Raw genomic sequence first — 23,006 nt, 5'->3', positions numbered from 1 at the left:
TGGTTAGCGATGGAGTCCGCCATCCCTAAATTGGGATTCAAATCGCAGACAAACACAAGGGTTTCACAGGAAACAATCTAACATGTAATTCAGATTTACGGTTATTATTTTATCTCACCGAGAACTACTTCACACTGTTCACACTGCTACCCAACATTTCCTGCTTGCTGCCTCACATTAAAATGCTAAATGGACTTTATTTGTATAGCGCTTTTCTAGTCTGACGACCACTCAAAGCGTTTGAACTGTAGCCGCCCCAATTAAAAGCATTTAAGTGGTGAAACGCAGGGTGGCCTTTATTGTGAAGCAGTCAGGGGAAACACCATGTGTTTGTCACTGAGGTTAGTGCTCGTTTGATTGTATCGTGCTGGAAAACTACTTGCACTGTGTGCAGCATGAAATCAGTTTGTGTTTGCTATGGCTTGGTGGAAAATGGCCAGTTATTGATTGACTTCTTTAATGAAACCACGTGAGTTTGTTGGCTGGAAATCAGCCAGGGTTGAACATTTTTTATCACTTTCAGAGGAAGTGTCTTATTGTCTTTGCCATGAAGATTTTTTGACCGAGGGCGAGTGGAGATATTTGTAGCTGAAGGGGTTTTAGTCCACTGAACAAGGCTGAGTACAACTGCAGAGGCCACAAAAAGTTGATAAAACGTCTGTGAGATTAATGATTGGAGGGGAGGACTGGCTGAAGACAGAGGTGGACGGTGACCTGGAAGCCTGGGTGGTGGCGAGAGTCACTTAGGACAAATCTATTCAATCTATTCTGTCGTTTTGTTTAAAGGCATTGAGGGAAATCACAAATGACAGTCGAGCTAGAGAGAAAAATAAGAAAAAGAAAAGAATCTATTGAACAGCACTCGTGGGTGATATGTACCTTTAGGAATTTGTGATTGCATTGACCGTATGACCTCATTTCATGGGTGTCATCCATTCACAATGATGGTCATCAGTTTAATGGTTACATTATATTTTACATTTGCCCTTGTTGTGAGGAAAAAAGCTCCCACATACACACTTTTATTCAAAAAACTGAGACAGACATTGGCTTGATTCAGGCAGCAGTATTCAGTCACTGTGAATGGCAGGTAAATAGACATTGATTGTCGATAATTGTCACAGTGCTCTATGGATTTGTGCCGGCCTCTAGAAAGGGCAGATGGTATCTTGGTCTCGACCATGGCTGAAGCTAAATGGAGAGATGCCGATATCTCACTCAGCTAGGTTCAGAATGGGACAGTGAGATGAATGTCTCGTCTCGGGCGCTTTGTGTGCATTTGTGTGTGCTGGCATGTGTGTCCATCTCGCTCAGCCACACACATAAAACAGTTGAGATTGACAAATGCGTTGCTTCAGTCACTGTGTGTTCTTATGTCTTTTTTTTCTTCTTCTTCTCTGGCTTCCTGTATCCATTTCTCTGTCACTCATAACTTCACCCAGTCTGTCTTTTGCTCTCTCAGTGTTTTGATTTCTCTCTTCTTGGGTTTCTTATCTTATTAATGCATCAAACAGCATTTCCAAGAAACACAGCTCACTGCCTTATGCCATTGTTGGAGCTTTGTAGCACCACAGATAAACATGCAGAGATAGGACTAAGTGGGGAAAACATGCCTGCAGGGTATGACTCTCATCTCCGCCTCACAGATTCCTATCTGCATCATATATTTTTAGGTCAGCAATGACACACATATAAAGAATGTTTTTGTGTATTTTTCTTGACCTCAATATTATGCAGTGTCAGCTTTTACATACCGCACATGTGATTCAAGTCTCAGGATGTACAGAGAATTTTCATCATACAGTATATAACATGGTATTACACCATTTTCGATAAAAGTCTAAAGTCCTGCTAGCGTACCCTAGAGATTGCAGTGGTTAATACACCTGACAGTGTAAATGTTTTGGACAGGATGAACAAAATACCGATGGTTTTGCCATTCCTGGAGCATTCAAGGGTTTATCTCATTAACAGAATGAATTATTTGCCAAATAAAGTTAAAGATCCCCTCAAGACATGTTTGAAGGCATATGAAAACAAGCTGTGTTGAAATATTTGTGTCTAATAATCTGTTTTTTCAACACTAAAAGTAGAATTTATTTTAAGGATTAGATTTTGGCCTTGGGTACTACAGAAAAGTTCAGACGGTCACTCCAAACACCTTTTTGTGGATGTTTTGCTCAAGTGGAAGTTTTGTCCTGATGATTAAAAGTCAGTGGGTCACCAACATCATGTCCCTCATCCTCCAGGGACCATGGTTATTAATATGTTACATATTGCTCTGGGCTTAAGGTTTGGACGGATGACAACCTTCAGACTGACCAGTTACGGATACAATGCAATAAAAAGAAGTCAGAAAAGTCTTTAAGAAAGCCAGTGAGTGTCTGAATGTAGCAGCAGCTTTCTGCATTTTGGTTTGTGTCCCTTGAGTGTCTATAAAAGATTTTTTTTTTTTTTTTTCTTCATGAAAATCCTCAGCATGGAGACAATACTTCAAAGTTTAAAAGCAATTTGAATTCATCAGCAGCACACCTGCAAAATCTGCCTTAAGTGGACTCACAGCAACCATTTTAAACCCAGTATGACTCTGCCCGCTAAGCTTTCTGATGCATGTTGTCCACATACCAAGTTTAATGTGGGACAAAAGTCTCTGGCTAGGAAATTTAATTACTGATGCAAATGAAGGGAAAAGGGCAACAATACAGAAGCAAGAGTGACGCTGTATGTAGATAATCTGTATGTAATTGATTGCTATTGTTCTGTAGTGAGTGTAATTCATTCTGTCACCCACTGCTATGGCAGTGTATGGGAGTGCAGTGTCATAATAACAATGATGCACCAACTGAGCTGAGCTGAACTTAATTATTTCAGCCCCAACTAAGAGACAAACACAAAGCAGGATGGCAACTGTAAACTATGAATATGTCACTGAAGCAAATAACATATCTGACTGGCCAATATGCTGATAAATGCCACAGCCCAAGGGACAATGTGTGACTAAGACACACACATACAAACCTTCAGTATTCTATTTGCCCATTTATTTCAAAACTGATATTTGTTTGATTTTGATATATAATGCCAGTTTGTTTTTTCTACGTTCTTCTCTCACCTGCACTGAAAGTGAGGAGAATGACAAAATCAGAGAACGAGCCAGACTCAGATATCACGAGAGAAACAGCGACCTTGAGATTGATTTTGTTGTTTTCTCGCCGTGTGAAAGTGGAAGAGGTAGAAAGGCCAAGAGAAAGATAGTGTGATGTGGACAGACATGGAAATGGAAGACAGAGCGTGGTAGATGGAGATACAAAGTGACAGAGGGGGAGAAAAAAGCCTTTTCTCTCTGAGAGAGAAAAGTGAGCCGGTGTGATGATGACTGCAATGAGTTAGAAAGTTAGAGTATAGAGAAAGAAGGCTAACAAAAATGGAGGGGACAGCAAAGAGACTAAAGAAAAACGACAGAAAGATAGGAAAGGTAAGGAATGAGAGAGAATAAACAGGATGGTAAATGGAAAATTTGTTTCTATTCACCCAGCAGCTGTATCAGGTAAACAAATGGAAGCAGAAGTGTACTGCACCAGACTACAAACAATATATTTAAAGCTCTTCAATCAACATTTAGATTGCATCAATGGGTCACAACAATACTATATACTAAAATACTAAGGAGCATTTTAATGTCTTTCATCTCATTGTTTTGGCTTTCCAGCTCAAACTTTGACAGGTCTGATTCAGCCTTAATGCTCTCATCCACTTCATTTTCGACAGGAGTATTCAGCTGTTAGCACCAATCATAGGCACAGTTGCAGATTAGCTGGTGGAGCATTTAGCAGCTAAAGAATCAAGTATTTCTCACAGCAATTGTTGGAGTTCAAAAACAAAAGTAAAAGTAAAAGACAAGTATGTATAAAGGTAAGTGTATGCTAATAAATTTGCTGTCCCTAAAGGTTATAATATGTTAGTGTTGTTACTGCTTGTTTACAATGCCCCCAGATGGCTGTAAAATCAGCTATGACAGAGTAAAAAAAACCAAACTAACGCTCAATATTCATAAGGGTAGGCAAGTAAGGACCAAATCAGCTGTTACAGCAACTAAACCCAAGTTCATACATGTGATGTTGACCAATTGAAGTTAGCAAATGCAATACAATGCAAACAGTGAAGGTAGAGGTGGTGGGGTTGAAAGGTGTGACTGTATGCCGACGACGCAAGTGCAATTTTAAAATGTTTTTAAAATGTATGCTCATCACGTCTCACTGCACTGATTTGACCTTTCTAAACATTATGTTCATCTTTACCCCTAAATTCCACTGGACATGTAATATCCGCATTCTGTGCACAATGTGTGCAATTCCACCGGGCGTCCTGGAAGTGTATCTCCATCCACAGAGCAGATTGACTGAGACAATCATTGTGTATATGTGACGTCACAGAGACGGGCCCAATGGAATCTCAGCGTACCTGTGTGCTGGTAATGCTGTTATACTGCAGAATGCTCACTGCTGTTATTGCTGTCGGTTGTTCGTACCTGCTGTCATTGGCGGTGATGTCATTCTCAATTGCTTCCTCCATCTACCATCATGTTGAACAGAAAGACAAATATAAAGTCAGTGCAGCCAATCAGAGTGAAATGGAAAGTGGATAGAGGTTGAAGCTGACATGTCCTCAGGTCTGACCAAGCAGCTGTGCTCTTTTGTCAGTAGCTGAGTCCAGCTGTCGTTGGACTCAGGTGAACAGTGCTTGTACAGATTCTAAAGAGACTCAAAGCGAGACATGAAACCTGTGGTTGAAGTTCATCCAACATAGTCCATTCTCACCTTAAAAAGAGTGGTCAAAGATTGCGCTGCAGTTACCCTCTCTGGGCTGTATTTTATTCTGCATTATTCAACCAGTTAATGTCACTTCAAACCTTTGAAAATGGCTTCTCTTCTCATCTGCTATACCTTCTGCATAGGCAGCGTGGACCCATGGCTTTCCCATGGGGTTTTCATTGCACACTATGAAGCTCGGGCCCTTGCCATTACACGAGGGGAGCTTAACGATTTACACTTATTGCATACGCATCATGCATCATGAGTGATTCACTGAGCCTCAGCATGCAGTACTCCAGTGTATACTGACATATGTATGATGATGCTGACATACTGCTGGCTGTCTGCTCACATGTGCTTCAAGCTTGCAATGTGCTCACTGTTTTACATAAGCAAATGATAAATGTAGCTGCTCTCTGCTTCACAGCAATCCCTCAGGCATTATGCTGGCCAACGTTGAATCCTTTGATAGTACTGTAGCTGTTGCTGGTTAATAAAGGCTGTCTGGGCCTTACTTGGAGCAAATCTTGCAATTGCAGCACGATAACATGATCTGAGGTGAGCAGTCAGTTCAGAAGCATCCACTGACTTAAGAAATGATTCTCGTTATCTTGGTAACCCTGAATACATGGACGTAGCCTGCTTTTCTCTACGTTTGTAGGGAATATTTCTGAACACTCAGGGCTTGTATCTACTCTCCAGAGGAAATAAAATTCAGACGCAGGGAGAGGTGCTGGTGCAGATTTACAGATGAGAAAGGCATCACAAAGTGTGTAGTAGAATTTAACCTAGACAGCATGGTTCCACATAAAAGCATACATAGTGGATTTATGTTTTGGCTCGAGGTAGGGATTTGGGAGATTATCTGAGATAGGATCGAGATGAGAGATGTTATTTGACATGTTGTTATGTATTCTATGTGCCACCACATCAGGGAGCTTACCCAAACTCCACACTGGAGCGCATATGTATTGGTTGAGAGGCAGAGTACAGCATGGACAGTCTGTCTCAGAGCCACACTCAGACAACCATCGGCACTCACATTCACATCTGTTATGGATTCCAACTTGTCCGATAAATATATCTTTAGATTGTGGGAAGAAACTCATATAGGTAAGGGAAGATCATGCAAACTCCACACAGGGTTCAGATGCTGGACCCTCTTGCTGTAAGGCCACATTATTAACATCTGAGCCACTATGCTGCTCTATTCCCACACAACCAAGTAAAATTATATTCCCATCTTTATGCTGACCTGTGTTCTGGTGTGGATTTATTTACAAATGAATTATGGTATCATCCTTTACTAGCTGTTGACAGAAGTGGGACAAAGTCATTCTTTTGGAAGTTTCAAGTCCTGGCTATGAAGTCCCGGGTCAAGTCCGAACTCAAGAGCCCAAGTTAAGATCATCAAGTCTCAAGTCAAGCCCAAGACTTAAACTTTGTGTTTCAAGTTTCACCTGTATCTATATATTTCTGCAGTAAATTCATGTCTATACTAATGTTTTCCTGCTCAGACCGATGTAAATCACATATGCTCAGTCTTCCATGAAAGGAAAGTTACAGGCAAAGAGGGACATGAATGATCGAGTTACTGAGAGAATGCATGTTTCAGCTTGTACATCCACTATATTGTACAGTTACATGTTTCCGCACCAGAACAAACTTCCTCTGGTGCCATATGCAGTTATTACCCTCAGGGAGCATGTTAACACACAAGGGGGAGATTTCCACAGATGTCCCTTGTGTTTTTCTGCACGTTAATATTTCAACACATGCGTACAAGTACACACACACACACACACACACACACACACACACACACACACACACAGTTGGATGTAGCTCATCTTTAAAACATGTTTTTTTTTTTCTGCTCACCTGAAGTAGCTCTTTAGTGGTCACATGGAATTACATTGTACAATTGTTTGCACAATTAACATGTTGTCAGCAAGTTCATAAGCTCACACACACACACACACACACACACAGAGAGAGAGAGAGAGAGAGAGAGAGAGAGAGAGAGAGAGAGAGAGAGAGAGAGAGAGAGAGAGATGCTACCTCTATTTCCAACTCACTCAGCAAATGTTGTATTTAACTTGTGCATAAAACATGATGTTTAGACCACCAGAGACAGACCCTCAGAGGACACATTTAGGAGTTTTACTACTTCGTACTGTTTAGACCAAAACAGAGAGGAAAGAGATGAAGAGAGACCATAGAATAACTCACAAAAGATCATAAAAATCATGTTAGACACCAAATGATTTTCAACAATCTTTTGATATCAACACATCGGTTCACCACTAAACCAGCCACAAGTGGACAAAAGACTGGCATCCGAAGAGATAGTGCTATTGATGTGAGGATAAGAGCATTGGTGCACAACAGGAAAAAAAAAAAAAAAAAAAAAAATTCAGAGAAATCTTGAAGGTTGCAGAAACGTTTTAGTTGTCTTTTTCTATGATGTTTTGTGTTGCGTGATTTTAATATAGAGCAAATGGATTATCTTTGAAATAAAAGCTGAAGAACCTTTCAAGAACTGAGAAACAAAAATGCCTCTAATTTTCACTGAAAATGATATATCTAATTGTACATAATGTTCTGCTTGATCCTGAGATCTGTACATGTTCTCAATATCAATACCACGTGATCAATAAAGATGTGGATCAAGGATTTAATCATACTTGCAAATCTGCAGCAGCCTAAGGCACATCAAGCAGCAAAAGAAAGTCTGTTTCTGGAAACAGTGTCAGACAGTTCCTACTGAAACTGAAAATGGAATTCATTTGCTAATGAGCGTTCATTCCCGCTATGCAAAGAGATGATGGTGAAAATTAATTATGTGGATTGCCAGCTTCAGCTTGAATTGATCCAGTCAAATGTCATCCGAGGTAAAAAGTCTTTATGATAAATGATGATTTGATCACTCTGCACAGTATGAAAAGTTCACCTGCAGTACGATAGCCGTCATTTAATATATTTCCAAAAGGAAATATATTAATTAAATTAAACAGGGCAGCTGTAATCTCATCTGTCTTATATATATAGTGCTTAAAAAGAGGTAATGTTTATATCATATAATGAAGATGAAAGTGTGGGCAAACATGAGGGTGCGGTAAAAGCTGGCCATCACAAAAGACACTTGATGTGATATGATTGTTAAATATGGAAATAACTGTGCATACTATCACACAGGCATGCATGGTGTTAAATGTGCGTTAAAGTTGCAGAAACAGTTGTAGGGAAGAAGAAGAAAAGAATGAAAAAGAGGACCAGCTGACTCGTCTCCACACAGCTGGCCAATCACTGCCTGAAGTGAATGTCGGAAGGGGTTTCTGAAGCTGTTCACCCACTTCTGTTCACCAGAAGTTTCGCTAGGTGTTCCTAATAAACTGGCAACTCATATTTTACATATTTTATAATTTGTGTGTAACCCTTTAAGAATTACAGTATGGCCAATCTCTTAACCTGGTTTCTTTTATGTATTTCAGCTACAGTGACATTAAATTAGCGAGGCGATGTGCTGAGAAGTGTGCCAAGCACTTAAGCAGTAAGACACACTATTATTTCAGCAATGATGTACCCAAAGAATGTCTGGTGTCAAGGGCATAAGCAGTAGACACAGAAAAGTAATGTAACAAATGAATGAAAGACTCCCAAGTGCATGAGTAATAAGGAACAAGGTTATTTCAGAAGTCAATTATGGTTTGATGAAGCTTGCCGCCATAATGGAGATAAAGACCAAAATAAATCCGCTCAGAGTGAACTGTCTTTTCAGCTGATAGAGCCTTGTTTGATCATATTGATATTCATATAGCCTGAAAAAGACTGCATGCATTCCGTAACCTTTGTAGCACATATTTTAAGGCCTGCTTTGGATTTTGTCCCAGTTTATAGTATAATAATAACAACTTCTAAACCACAGGGACGATGAGGGAAAACAATGCACTGCCACACTGTGAAGAGCTGCTGACACAGTATAGCTGGCAGCATTGTTGTAATGACAGATTTAGACCTTTTACTGAAGCACAGTCTCATTTGGGGGAGGCTGTGAATTTTTACAAAACTCATATCTTCTGGCCAGCCATCTGATTCGAATGTCTCTCCAGCCACAGAATGCAGTCTGTCTCCATCCACATCCAGACAGTACATCTATAGAACGAATACTACATTTCCATGGGTCGAAGTTTTCAGTTTCTCACTCTAGCAAAGGGATCTTAAGCCCATAAATTAATGTTACAGTATCATCACTGATTTTTCATTTTCAAGACAAAAGCTGCCCTCATGTAACAGAAGATACAGAGAGATAAGACAAAATAAATAAATGCATGCAGATGTCATTCCTCAGCCTATTCACGGCTGAGTTTTAAACGATTAACACAGGGCACATGAACTGAGAAGCAGCTAGGGGTTTGGGGTGTGCTATTGGGTGCTGTATTAAGATTGCAGGTTGCATCTTTATAAAAGCGGTTGAAAAGTGATGGCAATTTGGGCTCATACGTAGGTGTGAGCTCTTGGTGTGGGAAAGCAGAGAGTTTTCATTGCAGGCTGGAGTCAGCTGTGAGGAAGGAGAATTTCGTGGTGTGCAGGAGCTGAACAGAGAGCCAACAGCTGAACAGTAAAACCAAGAAGAAGAAGAAGGAAAAAAAGGTGATAAATAAAGTAAATAAAGAATGAGATCACTCTTGTATTGCAGTGTGAGTGTAGACTAATTAGGTGGGGGTGTGAATGCTGCCTCACAGCACGAATACTGTACGTGAACTCCTGGCATTGCTTTTGTGAAATACAACTATTTGTCCCCACTCAGTCTTAACCTGAACACCAACTCACTGCTCTGTTGAAGCTAGTGCAACACACGACATATAAAGTGCTTGTTATTTGTCACATGGACGAGACACTGGACGCACAACGCGGACAAAGAAAGTGCTCAAGAGACAGTAGAATAGATGTGCTGGCCCGTGAAAAGAACACGTTTGTGAAGATGTTTCTGCCTTACCTCAAAAATGTATGGAAAAATAGTCTGATCTTTAAAATTCTCAACACCACTGAAAAACTGGAGACCTTGAGGAGACAAGATAGAATATTTATTTTTATTTTTTCTACTTAATGGCAAAATATTTCGCCTGTACAGCTGACATGTCTGCCCTTGTTCTAAAGTAGAATTCAATTCCTTGAGTAAACAGAAACCACATAATTATATGAAAAATAAAGGGTGCGCTGTGCTACGACTGTTCAGCTGATACAAACAATTGTAACATTGCGAATCAGTTGTAACTGCACATAAATGCAGAAGGAACTTGTTTGAGTGTGAGCAAAAAACAACATTATTTCATGCATAATTCCTCCTGACATACCTCACAGCATGCAAACTTCCACCTGAATAATGATTGGATGAATTTTATGCCTGTGCACGCTCTTTGAGAGGGAGCAGACTACTTGGCTTCAAAGTGAAATTTGAAAAATATCGAAATAAAGTCGTAATGAAGGGACAGGAGTGCATGGCCCTTTTCAAACAGAACTGGGGTTTAATTTCAACTTCTGGACTCATATCTTCTAACCACACGGTAAATTCGAATGGAGCACACATGTGGCACCGTAAATTCCACCCCCACTTTCTTGTTCAATAGCTACCAGCTAACAATGTGATGTGCACAAGCCAGGACGACAATGCTAACAAACCAACAGGCTGTTATTCTACATAGATTTTGAGCATTTATCTTGACGATGACAACTCAGATCCTGCTGATTTTATGAAGGGATAAAGATGACAGGCATATTTGTGTGATGATGCCATGTTACAATTGTGCTCTTTCTACCTCGACTCTACCGTCTGTGGGGGTTTTGCACACCAATTGTGCTAAGAAAGAATTATTTTGTTAGTGGGTCCCCATTTTGTTTGTTATTGTGCATGTGCATACCATACACCACCCTGCCAGAGGTTTCACATGAGTCCTCTGGTGTACAGGTGGAGTAAGGCACCAACAAACACTGCAACGCATAAGCAAAGGCAAGGAAGAGGCCTGCAAGCTAGTAAATAAGGATGTAAACAAGGCAGCTTTTGAACATTAATTTTAGGGAAGGGAATTAATTCAACATGTTTATTAGGCCTCAAGGATACACACAGTGCATTCTAGTGAGTAATACTGAGTATAAACATAAATTTTGTTTTAGATGATAATTCCACAGGCACCTTTAAACAGCCGATAGCATTAATAACATTCACCAGGAAGCTCGTAGGTTAACTGATAAGCACCACAGATATTGACTGTTGGTCAGTGGAGCTGTCTTTTCCTCCAGTAATCATCCTTCCACAGATTTAATCAGCTACCAGTCAGTTAGATGAGGGTGTAAGTCAGTGCTCCAGCTAACTGCCCTGCTGGCTACCACCAAAGCTCTAAGCTGACGGCAAGTGCAGCTTTATGTCATGGGTTGTATTTGATTTGTATTGTATTTGATTGGGTACATTTATGTATACGCCCCTGAGTTCAAAATGAGTCATCAAAAACAAGTTGACATTATTCAGCAAGACAGGGATTTTGATATAAAAACATGTCAGCGCTGTAGCCAACACAGCCAGTATTCATTAGGTCCCTGAAAATAAAAATGCTGCTACTGGTGGCTAGCATTGATTGGTGCAATTGACCACGATGCCGAGCACAATGTCTTCCCTCAGCATGAATAGAAAAGTCCTGTTGAACTATGTACTTTACAACCTGATTAGGTTGTACAATCCTGATTGGAGGCTGGAATATTTTCTGCCAAAATGTGATGCTATGCTACGCTATGAATTTAAACACAGACTGTAGACCACATAAATGAAATTATTCAAATCATATTACTGTAAACCCAATGTAAAGACACTGAGCCCCACTTTCCAATTCCTTGTAGAAATGTTACACCAACATACAGCCCTTGACACCAAGTGATATCGTGCTCTCACACTAGAGGCGTGCATCTTTCATGCTTCGTGCAGCTTGGCCTGCACATTTCTTAGGCTTCCAGTAAATACTGATAATGTTTTATGCTTCTGACAACTCGACGCTTTCTTTTATCCCTTACGCTCTTGCATGGTATTGTCATCCTTTTCTTTTTGAGTCGCCAGTGCGCAGCGGAGTGGCAGGAACAATGTGGGAGAGAGGTAGGCGGCAGCGAAGGACATGCGGCGAAGGTAAGCCTCCAGATATGATCCCACAACGCCGGGGACACACAGCCAGCCCTGTGGGCCCCGTACGCTGTGACAGAAACACCTTCCTGACTGATTCTGCCTCAGGGTGTTTTAATTACGCTCTCAGCCATGGTAATACTCTCCCTGTGTGCGTGTCTGTGTGTGTGTTGGGGGATTGGTGGTGCGTGGGGCGCTCAGAAACACAGTTGGAGTTAAAATAGTCCCTGTTGTCTCCGATTGTCTCTCATGCTTTGATGTTTCTGGTAGTGAGTAGTTAGTAATTAGCACGCCCACACAATTTGGCACATCTTCTCCTCTTTCTCATTCTCTCCTTCATTTTCTTTTCCCAGATTAACAAGCAGCTCCCGCCTTCCTCTCCTTCTTACTCCTCTTCCATTATTCTCTTCATCCATCTTTATCTACAGGTAGCATTTGCCTCTTTCACATTTTTCTGACTGGATTTTGTGTCCCTGCACTGTTGTTGATTTTTTTTTTTTTTTATCTCCCAGTACAATAATTAACCCTCCTTTCAGTCCTGACATGTGCATTCTTTCTTTTGATCCCTTCACTTCCCAACCTATTGCTCTCTCTCCTCCAAACCCTCAGCCTTCCTCTTTTAAAGTATCATTTTCTTTTTCTCATAATAGCGCAGCAGTGCGTGCTGCTCGCCGAGAGAGCCATGTAATTTATCAACACATGGGAAATTACCACCTATTGTTGTTGGGGAATGAACAGGGGCGGCAGTGTAAAATAGGTTTAAGCACATAAATGAATCATCAAGCCAAGCCCTCTAACTCTCTTTCTCTGGATTTCTGTTCCATTCTCTCTCTCTCTCTCTCTCTCTCTCTCTCTCTCTCTCTCTCTCCCTCTTTCTCTCTGGCGGTCTCTGCTGTTGTCTCTCTCTCACCTTCTTTATATTTGTCTCCCTCTCAAGCCTGGCCTCTATGTCAGTCTTGGTTTGTTGTATTTCATGTTGGGAGCTGCATCCCTGACCTTTGCAGCCTTTTCTATTGTTGGTTGTTGTGCTGCCAATCCACGATTTGAAGCTTACTGGAAATACTTTCTGAGTAGTGGCCTGAAGTGCAGAGAACCTTTATTTGAAACAGGCTAATATTACAAACAAGTCTCTAATTCTAATTCCTAACAAACATTTTAAATGAAAAAAAAAAAAAAAAAAAGTTTGAAGTTTTTGTATTTAAATAAATGCCTGTTAAGTCACAGTCTATCTATTGCCAAATGAGCCAACGCCATGGTGAAGAAGAAGGCCAATTATTGCCTGACTTCGTATTTCAACAACAATAGTTTGTTTTGCTGCCCCCAGAATTGTGTAAATTGGATTAAACCACATTTGCTGTCACCACCAATAGCTGCCAAATCAACCAGAACCAGAAATCTATGACACTGCCACTTTCAATTTGCAGTTGATACAAACTGCTGTTAATGCAAACTCCTGTACTGATTCCTGTTCTCTGGCAGAAAATCGTTGTCTTGAAAATCAAGATAATCAGTTTTCAAGAAAAACAGTTTTATAGTATTACTCTCACTCACTCATTCATTCCAACTGTCTCCACTCAGCAGTTCTTTTTTTTGCTTGCTGTCAAGCCAATGGCAGTAGATGTCTCCACTTCCTGTTTCACATTAAAAGCTTTCTAGCAACTCAAAGGGCAAAATCCCCCCCATTTTTTGGAATTATTTATTAAGAAAAAAGTGTCCAATTAGTCTCCTTCATTCTCCATTTTGCATTTGTTTCACTGCCTACCATGTGTTTCAAGACCACGAGAAAATGAAAGAATACGAGTTACGTTAAGTAGACAGTATTCTCACTCATTTAGTCTAACCGTTTCTCCTTTGTAATTTTTCATTTAGTGCTATGCTGTCGTCAGGGGGACTCATCACTTCCTATTTCACATAAAAAAGCTTTCCAGTTCAAATAGCATAACGCTCCCATTTCCTTGTAGGCTGTTAACGTCAGGAAAAAGGTGCTTGCACAGTGAGTTGTTGCACCCGAAAAGATTTACTGAGTACAGCGGACGTTTCAACATAAAATTTTCATCAGGTGTACTCAGGATGTGCACAAGGTCTATATATACACACTCAGTGGACAGAATATACTGCATTTTCATAAACAGCTCTCCTAAAAATTCCAACGTCACATATTTATGTCCAATGTCCAATAGGGGGTGGGGGCGGGTGCAGAATATTAGAATCAGAATATCTGAATATAAAGCAGTCCATTAGATGTATTTTTGCATTGTATTTGTATTGTAAAGTACCTCCTACACTGTAAAACCTAACAGTACATGTTAATAAAAGAAAAGAGTTACAGTAACTCAAACTTTGAAAAAAGTCACGGTAACTCATTCACATAAATTTAACCAACTCAGAAGTGAAATATTGACGTAATAACTCGGTTGCTTTAAGTGAACTTAACGTTTTGGAGCATTCAAGTGTTGGTGATGCAACTCTGTTCATTCTCCCAACTCATTTTGATTAAGTTAACACCATTAGGGTTATAAAGAAATTTAAGTCCTGTCAATAATCATCTTTGCCTTGTACCATAACTATGTTAACCAATAAAGAATTCACGTAGAGCGACCAGTTAAAACATTTATTTGGTGATTTCTGTACATAATAGCCAACACAGCACTGCTCTTCTTCACTTTTAATTCAGAAAAAAATACTGCCACAGTCATCATTCCATCAAACATTTACCTCCTGAATGGAATTCAACCAGCAGTAAACGCGCAGTGCAGATACGTTATTCCACTCATTTTCCTCCCTTGGGATGACACTGGTCGGAATGGTCCGGACCGGCCGGACGATAGGTTCAACAGACTCTGCTGCTGCTGCTGGGGACCACCCACAGTGGCTCTACAATTCTTTCAAAACGTTGAAGTAAGTTTCCCAATTAGTGCTATCTGGATAAACTGGCTCACAGACTTGGGTCTAAACAGCGTCTTTCTCGCATGAAAAATATTAAAACTCTCACTGTATAAAGTGACACATTCACAGTTCTACAGAATTATGCTTTACTACTATTGCTGTCTGGTTGCTGTCAAATGGCAATAGCGATGCTAATTCGTTAGCCCGTCTATGGCGTTTTACATTATATGTTAGCATTGAGCTAGCGGAGTTTGTGCTGAGTGATAGCAACTATAGTGGCAGTGTGTGTAGGTTGTCTCTATGACGCTGTCTTTTTCCACACTTGAAGCAGTCAAACTATGTGTGTTTAAGACGGCACCTGGATAACTCCGCCATCAACTGCGTCAGCCTATTTTTTTATGTATGTTTTGAACCGACGCCGCGGACCCTGGGACCGAAGCCTGATTGGATATCTGGCGGCGTAATCAGAGGAAGTGGCGCTAACGACTGCGGCTGCACTGCTCTCCTCTCAGCCCCACCTGAGCTCTGCTTCTCACCAGGTAACTTCACTTTCTTGCGATATATTTCTTATTTGGTACGTTTGTTGAGCAAGCTCTTTGTTTGTCAGGCTGTTTGACTTAAGTATATGCGTATGCGCTGGTGTGCGGGTTATTAGCATTTCAAACTTTATGCAGAGTCCTAGCCATAGCCTAGCTTGATTAAAAAAAATAACCGTCGTGATTTTTTGAAACCTGTTGAAGAACGACGGCTGCCGAGTGCCAGTGTACAGCATATGTTAGTTGTATGTATATATGTGTGTTAGTTTCCAGGGCTTCCATGTAGGAACGTTATTGTAACGTTAATGTAAGAACCCTGAAATTGATTAAGCAGAGCCCAGACTCCATTTGGCGCTTCAGTGAGGGAGAAAAAAAGAAAAAAACAGACAACTTAGTTCTACAGTGGACAGAAAAAACGAGTTTACCCATACTCAGCCAACTTCAAGATAGATTGTTTGCTTTAAATATGTGGAAATGTAAGCTGTGTTCGTTTTCCAGCTGCTCTAAAATACAGTTACTGAGACATTACAGACTCAACCATGGCCAATTTTCGACGGTTTCACCTCTACCTTGCCTGTACACCAGTTGCATGTGTACATTTAGTACTTTCAATTCACTCAAAGTCCATTTGTCCCGAAGTCATTCAGCTAGAAGAGTGGTAGGTGGTGATAGTCCTGATTTGATGACTGATCGAGCATTTCATTGCCCTGTTTGTGAATTTAAACAGCCATTTGTTGAGAGGGAAATGTACATTCATCTAAGGGGACATTTAAGGAAAAAGGAAATGGTACCTTGTCCATTTACGGCTTGTAAGTTTAAAACAAATGTTTACTCCACATACAATGCACACAAATGCAGAGAGCATCAAAATGCATCAGACTATGATGTAGCAGTTGTAGTGCAAAGTGTTCCAGATGTTTCCCATAGTGACCTGGAACGTGACTCTGTGGAGCAATCACATGATGATGGTGGTGATGATGATGCTGCCCCAGTAACAGGTATCAGCACTGAGGGATTAGCAGAGCAGTTACAGTACAATCTGGCTGCTTTCTTTTTGAAAATGCAAACAATTCTTCATGTATCACAGATGGCAATACAGGAAATTATTGACCACATTGATGAGTTGTTTTCACTGTCAGAACCAATCGTCAGAGAAGCTGTGATCAAAATACTGAAAAAACATGACTGCACTTTCACTGACTCACTTGTAAGTGAGATTGTCCAGGCAGTTTCAGAGAGCAATGTTCTACACAAATCTATTACCTCTGAGGGACCGCTGTCAACAGCTAAGAGGAGAAAATCTTACGTTGAGGAAAAGTTTCCATATGTTAAGCCTGTTGAATACCTAATTGAGTCATCACAGCACACCTACATGTATGTGCCTGTTCTTACATCCTTACAGCAGTTGTTGCAAAAACGTGATGTACATGAAAAAGTGAAAGAAAGCACACCACATGTGCCTGGACAGTACTTTTCCCATTGTGATGGCTCCCACTATCGGGAAAATCAGCTTCTTTCAGATGAGGGTGATAAATTATCAATAATTCTCTATGTTGATGATTTCGAAATTGCAAACCCTCTCGGAACGTCAAAAAAAATTCACAAAGTATGTGGTGTGTACTGGACATTGGCTAATATACCAGCTAAGTATCGCTCAGTCCTCCATTCTACCCAGCTGGCTCTTTTGTGCAACTCAAATGATGTACGACAGTTTGGATATCAAAAGGTTTTTGCACCCCTCTTGGCTGACCTCAAAACACTTGAAGAAGTGGGTGTCTACATTGAAACATTTGGTGACTGTCTCAAAGGCACAGTCTACTCTGTTGTGGCCGATAACCTTGCAGCCCATGGGCTAGCTGGTTTTAATGAGAGTTTCAGGTCAACCTATTTCTGCAGATTCTGCCTTGCCACCCAGACAGAAATGCAGAACTCGGATGCAGTGACTGGTGGATTTGAAATGAGAAGAAAAGATTCCCATGATTATCTGGTTCAAGAATTACAGACAAATGAAACTGAGGACAATTATGGTGTAAAACGGAGTTGCGTTCTGTCTGACCATCTCTCCTTCTTCCATCCCATTACAGGATTTCCGCCAGATGTCCTCCACGATTTGTTTGAAGGAGTGGTCCCCGTGGAGCTGGCACACTGCTTGAAAGGTTTGATTTCAAAAAAATATTTCACGTTGGAGGAGCTGAATAAAGCAATTCTCTGTTTTCCCTACCAGCATTCTGATAAGGTTGACCGTCCTCACCCAGTTCCTCAAAATTTTGCTTCTCGGGGAACAATTGGTGGAAATGGGCACGAGAACCATACTCTTCTTAGACTGTTACCTGTTCTCATTGGCTTCAGAGTGCCAGAAGGGGACAAAATATGGGAGGTCCTAATGGAACTAAAAGATATCGTTGAGCTTGCTGTTTGTCATAGTTTCACAGATGATACAATTCAGTACATGGCCAGCAAGATTTTAGATCACAGGCAACTCCTTCAGGAAGTGTTCCCCAACTTAAGATTGCGACCAAAGCATCATTACATCGAACACTATCCTTTTCTCATAAAGTGCTTTGGCCCTCTTGTGCATCTCTGGGCAATGAGATTTGAGGGGAAGCACAAGGTTTTTAAGAAAATAGTTCGTGACACCAACAACTACAAAAATGTATTAAAAACCTTGGCAGAGAGACACCAAAACATGATGGCCTTCTACCTGTCATCACAGAGATTTTTCAAGCCACCAGTACAGACTTCAAACGTGCAATCCATATTTATTGAGTCATTGCCTATTGATACACACCCAGTACTGTCAAGCATCACAGACGGCAGCAGTGTATATGGCACAAAACAGGCAACCATTCAAGGCACAACCTTTGTTGTAGGCATGTTTGTATGTAGTGGGTCACATGCTGCCTTGCCCAAGTTTGAAGAGATCAGAAACATATTGCTTATTGGAAGTGACATCTTCTTTCTGTTGAAAGACTATGAGACATGGTATGTTCAGCATTTGCGGTTGTATGAGCTAACAGATGATAAAAGCAAAAGCCATTCTGTGAAATCTCTGAGTCAGCTAACTGATCAAATGCCACATATTGCATACAAAGTTTCAGGCAGGCTGATTCTAATAACTAAACACTTCATTCCAGTGACTGAATGAAAGAGCAACACTGATGATCTTTGGACCCTCACCCTTCTATGAAGAGAAGTTCACCCGTGACAGAGTGAGTAAAGGTGATGTCTACTGTGAGCCACAATTATAGGCTCATATTCTTTGTATGCATCCTAAAAGTAAGAAAATTATTAGCTGGACTACATGTGTGTTTAACTTGCTGTACAACATAAAAAGAATGTCCTCAGTGAATATACCCATATGTGTAAGTAGTTTAGCCACTAGTGGAAACAAGAGCATTGACATATTTTTTCTTCTTCTCTTTGTATGTTTCAGGCTTCCCCAACACTGGAGAAATGGAAGCAAGTGATGTTCTCAAACTTAGGGTCATTCTTGATGATGTCAATGCTGAGAGGCTCATTCTGCCCTCCCGTCCTGAAACTGTAAATGCCCTCATATTTGAGGTGAAAGATAAGTTGAATCTGGCCTTTGACTTTCGCCTCCAGTTTCAAGACCCAGAGTTTGACAATGCCCTTTGCAATTTAGTTAACATGGAGGATTTACCTGCAAAGGCAACTGTTAAGATAGTTCGAGTTATTGAGTCAGATCTGAGTTCAACTAGCACAGATGACACTGTGTTACTGTCTGATAATACAGACTCACCAGAACGGCTTTGCCGTTGGCCAGCTACCTTTGTTGTTCCAAGTTTCTCGTATGAGGTTGAGTATACTCTAAAAGAGGGCAACTCTACCTTTATGCAAGAGGGAAAAACTGTCAGGTTGACCAGGGATCAAAAGCACAACATACTGGATGTAATGGCTGCTGAAATATATAAGCACAAAGCGTATCCTAGTACCAAACAGATTGGGTTGGCTGCAGAAGCTCTCGTGAGCAAACACCCGTGTTTGAAAGAAACTGGATCAGAAAGAGGCTATGAGGGCTGGCAGAACAGTTTGCGATTTAAGATGGGAAACTACAGAACGAAACTGAGCAGAGCTGGCATAAAGGATGTGGCTGTGAATGCAGGAAAGCGTAGCAGGACAAACCCTGAGGGTGCAGCATCCAGGGCCAGAATTAAAAGACCCAGAAGAGGAGAAATTAACTTCCTTCCCAACTATCCCCATGGAGAAACAACGCAGTCACTTGAGACCCAAAGGCTGGCAGTTGTCGAGCAGTTCAAGAAGTCCTCGATGGAAAGAGACATGATATCCATCCACCAACATATGCAACGCACCTTTGCACTCAGGCGTGAAGAAATAATCAATTCAGCTCCCCCAGTTGCTGTACTAAAGGAAAGATGGCCTGCACTGTTTTGTGAAGCACAAGTGAGTTAAAAAAAGTAGTTCTATTTGTTATGTTATGTTGTTTTGTCTGAATATCATTTGTTGTTGTTTTTTCTTGTCTATACACAACATCCATTGCACATCTGCCCGTTTTGGGAGCAGGATCCCTGTCTCTCACTGAGATCCTCCTCTGATTGGTCATGAGAGTTTTTCTTCTGTCAATGTGAGGATCAAAGGGCAGAGGATGTTGTAATGATGCTGTGTGAAGAGCATTGAGACAAACTCTCTTTAAAATGGGATATATAAATAAACTTGTCTTGCCATGTCTTTTGTTTTTCATGCAGCTCTACAGTGAATTCCATAGGATCACAAATCTGAATCTGCCATCTACATTCTATGCTGCACTTGACAAGTATACACCTCAGCTGCTACAGCTCTACAAAAAGAGGAAGACTGGCAGTTTTGGACAGAAGATGGAAGCTGTTATGATGGCATTTGAAGAACAGGTTTTTGTTTTTTTTAATTATTTCATGCATTATGTTATTGAATGTTGAAAGAGCAAACACTAACATTTCCTATGCATTTCCTGTCTTTATGCAACAGGACAAAAATGACATCTGTGCAGCTCGAACAGCAGCCCTGGTCGGCCTACCACACTATTTAAAGGAGGATTCATCAGACGTGTTCAGAACATGCAAGGTGTGTTCTTGACATCCAAGCATGCAAGGGTCACTTTCCTTTTTTAATATGTGGTTCAAATTAAGTCTCATCATGCGCAAGATTAATTTAACAGATTGGTTTACTTTCCGGAACTCCACTCACAGGATACAGTTGGGGGAAAGTCACTGTTGATTCACAAGACTGATTATGGGGATGTCATAGATTCATGTCAAAAGAAACCATCCCTTTAACAAATTTGATTTGTAAAATTGTACAGTACATGACACATCCCTTTCTCTGTTTTCAGGAAGAGCTGGAAGCCGCCCAGGAGGGAGCATTGGCTCTGGTGGCAGTAGTGGACGAGGAGGAGGTGCTTCAAGTTCCCTTTCAAACACAGCAAGTGTTGATTGTTCTTGAAGACATGGTGGTCATGGCACATAGATCCTGGACAGATGCACTGGTGCTTTTGTTTGCATTGGTGTATGCACTGCATTTGCAGTACCCAGAGAAGCTCAGTGGCTTCTTCGAGTTCATCCAGGTCATCCTCCTTGACCTAGATGATGGCAGGAGGCAGCTCAGGCCTAAACTACTTGCCTTAAAAAATGAGCTAGAGTAAAGTGCCAAAGGAAGGCTGTAGTTGTTTGTAAATGGTAATACAACAAAATAACTTGTTGCTGCCAGTTGATTTATATTGTTTGCACAGAAATGGTTGTGTATGGTTAATAATTGTATTATGCATATGGTGTTACCACTGTTCAGGTAATATGATACTGGTGTATGCACTCAATTTGAAGTACAGTACCTGGAGAAGCTCAAGTTCATTCATGTTATCCTCCTAGACTGTATTATGGCAGGAAGCAGCTCAGGCCTTAACAACTGGCCTTAAAAATGAGCTGGAATAAAGTCCTAGATCAGTGGTTCTCAAGTCCAGTCCTCAAGACCCCCTGTCCTGCATGTTTTAGATGTTTTCCTGCTGCAACACACCTGATTCAAATGATCAGCTTGTTATCAAGCTCTGTAGTGGCTTGATAACAAGCTGATCATTTGAATCTGCTGGCTCTGAATTTATTTTGTCTGGACATTCATATTTGTATGGTGTCATTTCTGTTAAGACGAGCCTGTACTGTGACCTCAGAGAGGCAGCTCTGTTTTGATTGTGGTTATTTAGTAACTAAATAAATCTTGATTGTGACGCACATTCTGAGTTTGCATTGTGTTAATTGAACAAATTGTATTGATTCCCTCAAATGAACTGAGTTGTCAGAACTAGAATGTAATAGTTAATGTGGTGAGGGTAAACAAAGTAGCTCAACTTAAAGGGTAACATTTAATTGCATGAGAGCCATTTAAGTTTTGTTATTTGATCCTGATCAATTCAGTTAACACATTTTAAAGTTGTTTATTGAACTGTTACATATAAGTATAAAGTACTTATTAGTTTTAAGTTCATTAACTGAGTGGAATGATAATTTTAACTTAATTTACCCAAGTTACCATGACAATGAATGTTTGATTTCATATAACTTAAACAGCTCAACTACAGAAAAATATTTGATTTAAGTTAGTAAACTTAAATGGTTCAAGGCAATCGGTTTCCTCAAATGGTTTGAGTTCAACTAACTTATCGGGTTTTACAGTGTAAAGTGGACAGATACACAGGTGTATCAGATATAGTTCTACCGTGAATTATGTCAGCTTGTACACCACCAATTACAACAAAGACTCCAAAACGGTCAGGACGCTGCCAAGTGTTCCTGAGCCCATGTGATAATATCTTTTGTACAATGCCCCTTTCATATGCCTGTTGCCAATGAACCTGTTTACCAGCACAAGATTCAGTCGTTTTCAGGTGCATTCCAGCAAATTCTGCTGTGGGAGTAATCCAATACATCCATTAATAAAATGGTGTATGATCCTCATACATACACCACCTTGAGGCTTATCATGAAAGAAGGAAGTGTTCTATTTCAATGACAGTAGTGAACAAAAGAAGGGCAACGTGTCAGCAGTTAATTAATCAGGAAGTGAAAATAGTATGTTAAAAAGGGAAAGAAAAACCAACTGAGTGGTAAATATTTCATTAGTATAGCATAATCCCAGCTGACCTGATATGTTTTTACATAGCCTTTATTAAAGGCCAGCATTTTTATTTTCCATTTTTTGTGCGAGCTATTACTTGAGACATGGTCACTATTTGAATAAGGTCTTACTGTTTTCTGCTGTTTGCCTTCACTGTAAATTGCTCTGAATCGCATCATCAGCCTGAGGCCTGAAGTATATCTTAGCGTTTTCTCTATCTGTGTCTCTTTCTGTGCTTATTTTTCATCCTGCAATTGTGTCACTGCCTCTGAGGACTGTTTAAAATTAAATGTATGATTCAAATGTGCCTCAGAGAAATAAAATACGTATATGCCACATGCTGCAAGAGCAGCACAAAATCTTGAAATTAAAGAACAGCAGTTATAGCGTGGGACCACAATGAACATCAATATTTAATGCTCTCTCTCTTTCAAAATGTTTGTTTTTTTTGTCTTTACACATCTTGGATTATCACACTCTTCTCTTTCA

At 40.5% G+C, this 23,006-nt stretch overlaps 1 long non-coding RNA gene and 1 pseudogene across 1 annotated transcript; both read left to right on the top strand.

The window, feature by feature from the left end:
• Window positions 1-19,266: 19,266 nt before the first annotated feature.
• LOC139331820 (uncharacterized) lies at window positions 19,267-20,480 on the top strand. Its single transcript, XR_011602202.1, has 3 exons — window positions 19,267-19,820; window positions 20,123-20,284; window positions 20,382-20,480. It is a non-coding gene; the product is annotated as an uncharacterized lncRNA (long non-coding RNA).
• Window positions 20,481-20,718: 238 nt separating this feature from the next.
• Window positions 20,719-23,006, top strand: part of LOC139330930 (piggyBac transposable element-derived protein 4-like) — an 81,152-nt pseudogene continuing 78,864 nt past the window's right edge.

The sequence above is a fragment of the Chaetodon trifascialis genome, chromosome 5, assembly GCF_039877785.1.
Source record: "Chaetodon trifascialis isolate fChaTrf1 chromosome 5, fChaTrf1.hap1, whole genome shotgun sequence".
Lineage (NCBI taxonomy): Eukaryota > Metazoa > Chordata > Actinopteri > Chaetodontiformes > Chaetodontidae > Chaetodon > Chaetodon trifascialis.
The sequence above is the reverse complement of the archived record's forward strand: the minus strand, read 5'-3'. Positions and strand labels throughout refer to the sequence as shown.